The 3229-nt window shown below is 37.9% G+C and overlaps 1 protein-coding gene across 1 annotated transcript in view; it reads right to left on the reverse strand.

Annotated features, from left to right (window-relative positions):
• Positions 1 to 3229, reverse strand: part of LOC101861335 (CD109 antigen) — a gene marked incomplete at its 5' end in the record, with an annotated part of 40801 nt that overhangs the window by 16863 nt on the left and 20709 nt on the right.

Raw genomic sequence — 3229 nt, forward strand, 5'->3', positions numbered from 1 at the left:
TCTATCTATCTATCTATCTATCTATCTATCTATCTATCTATCTATCTATCTATCTTAGCTAGTGCAGAAAAAAACACAGCGAATAACGTTAGCAATTGATGCAAAAACCACCTGGGGAAGCGAAAGCAAAATGGAAAGAAACAAATTAGGTTTTAAGCTCGTTTTAGATCACACTCACAAATCAGCTCAAACTATTACTTCTTCCTTTGAAATTATGAACCACAGCACACCCATTGACTTTGTGAGAAAACTAGCCTTTTTCTTCTGTAACGGTTTTTGTCGAGGTCTATGGCTTGTATTGAACACAATTACCTGTTGGTTTTTATAACCAGGCATACACAAAACTGAATAGATTATAAACACAACAGAAAGTGTAACCACCGACATAACAAGTTACGAAAAAATTACGATGAAATAGAATTAATGCTATTTCGAGTTTCTCAGATCACACCTACGCTTTGATGGAGTTTAGTCAGTAGAATGTTTCTTGTAAAATTGCATACCTATGATGTAAAACACAGTAACATTATTAATCCATCTGTTGTTACCACGAGGCATACACAAAATTAAACAGATTATTTATGAGAGTGCAACGACCAACATAACAAGTAACTTAAGAAATTAGAGTATCAAAGAAGTAATGCTGTTTCCAGTTTCTCAGATAACAACTAGGTTTAGGTATAGCTAAGTCAGCCGAAAGGTTTTCATAAATTGAAAACCCATGTATTAAAATATAATTATTTCTTACAACCTGGCATACACAAATGTAAACAGAATATAACTATAATCAAAACTGTGAGTGCAACAACCGGCATATCAAGTTACTTAAGGAATTAGGATGACAAAGTAATAAGACTGTTTCAAGCTTCTTGGGTTACAGTTAGGCCTCGATAGAGTTAAATCAGCACGGTCATGCTTCTAAAATTGCACACCCAAGTTGTAAAACGATTATCTTTTGGTAGTTACAACTAGGCAGACTCAAGAATAACATGCGTATTAACCAAAACTGAAACTGCGACAACTGACAAAGCAAATTACTAAAGAAATTAGTATGGCACAAAAGTAAGATTGTTTCTCAAAATACAAACGTGCTTGGTTAAAGTTTAGTCACTACAAGGGTACTAGTATAATGAGACACCTAGGTTGAAATGCACAAGTATCTACTGGTTGCTACGACTAGGCATCCACAACAATGAATAGAGTAAAACCAAAACTGAGAGTGTAACGACCGACATCGCAATCTAAAAAAGAAATTTGGATGACAAAGAAATAAGGCTGTTTCCTGTTCCTCCGATCACAACTTGGCTTGGAAAAAGTTTATTCGCAACAGAAGTGCTTGTAAAATTGCACACTCTGGTTTATCGTAACATTTCTAGATGGTGCACTCTGACGTGTTTTGCGGCCCACTATGGAGCGCACCATTTAGGCTTAATGAAGGGCTGGGGTAAATGGTGCCGAGCGCATTCGACTGCGGTGAGACTGGTGTTTTGCCATTAATTAATCTGGCCTGATGTCGTGGTCCATGGTGCGCACGCATTACAATTAAGTTTTTATAAAGAGCAGAGTGCGGCAGCCATGTCTGCGCGCGGTCTAGTAGCACACGTCTCTGTTTTACACTCGTACACTGCAGGCAATGCAGATGGGCCTGAACCTTTGCCTTCTGAAATGTATGAAATTTGGTTCTTATGAAAGTAGTTACGGAGATGAAGACCAGCGGCTGTATAGTTGGTTGGGTTTTTTTAAATCGTTGCATGTTGAATGTGTGAATTCGATTACCATGCGATGAAGTAACTCTATCGACTATCTGCATGGTGGGAGGGAGATGCCATGCAATGAAGTAACTATATCGACTATCTGCTTGGGGGGTGCGGGGGTGTAAGAGAGACAGACTGAAATGACAGAGGGAAAGCAAAGAAAGAGGACCTACTTTGTCGCATTCTCCAAGCCCGGAGCCATTGAATGCATGCATCATCTTTCCAGAAAAAATAGATTCGATATCCGTGTCATTTAGTTAATGGTTTGAAAGACATATTTGTGGAATGGGGGAGAGGGGGGGGGGGGTGATATGGGGAAGCTGAAGGACGTTTAAAAAAAAAAGTGCGCCTCCAAACCTTTAAAAACCGCAGAAAGAGATGATTATTTAATTCACTCTTTGAGTTCTGTTGAGGAATAAGCGTGAATCTAAGCAATACAAATAAGTCATGATTACAACTCGTTTTTGCGACCAAAATAATGTAATGAAAACACCAAAGACTAATAAAGAACTCTACAACGATCTAAATTTCCCTCATGAGATTTGCACAATCAAACAGGGAAACTGATTCCAAAACATGCAGTGAACGAACTCCTCTACCTTCATTCTGTGCTGCTGACAGTTGGTTTGAAATGGACAAAAAAACAAAAACGGAACAAAGTCAGGGACGGTGAAAGAAGAAAAAAAGATTCACGCTCCCACTGTCAAATAAAAACAGATATAGTGAGACTGTGACACCTCCCTCCCCCCAACCACAACTCTTTAACCGTGGAGACCACTATGGCATTTAAGGGGGGGTACACCTCAAGGCTATCTCGTTTATTACAGCACTGAAATTTACCAAATTTCACACACATATAACAAGCATAGTAAGGAGTCTTAAAAACCACAATCAAATTAGAGAAAAAATTTCGTTTCCATGGATACGGCGGCCATATTGGATTTTGTTGACATGCCTTACGTAATGAATACCGCACTTACTGCTCTTGGAAACTGCTTGATTTTTTGCACACGTGTTAACATACATTAGATCTAAAAATAATTGTGTTGTTTTTTTCCTAAACGAATTTTAAAAGAAATTATGAATTATTTTTCGGAGGTACCATTCAAGTTTGCAAAAAATCCGTGAAAATTCACACTCAAGACACCACCAACAAAAAACTATTCCGAATATCAAAAATTCAACAGACAAATGTTTACCATTACATCTTCCCTTCATTCTGTTAAAATGTCATGAAGATTGGAAGAAAAATGGTGGAGTTATTCAAAAAAGTATAGAAAAAGTCGCACTTTGAGAAAACTGCTGATAAAGAAAAATAAAATATTGACTTTATGAGGAAATGGTGGTGATAAACATGCCCGGTATGGGAAAAAAATACGGTTTTGGGGGGTAGTTGTAAGAGAGGCTGAGGAAGCTAAAAATGCCTACAACTCAAATTCCATAATTTTGAGCCGTATCGGGGCTTTGGTGGTTAG

The sequence above is a fragment of the Aplysia californica genome, unplaced genomic scaffold, assembly GCF_000002075.1.
Source record: "Aplysia californica isolate F4 #8 unplaced genomic scaffold, AplCal3.0 scaffold01169, whole genome shotgun sequence".
In the NCBI taxonomy this organism is placed as follows: Eukaryota; Metazoa; Mollusca; class Gastropoda; order Aplysiida; family Aplysiidae; genus Aplysia; species Aplysia californica.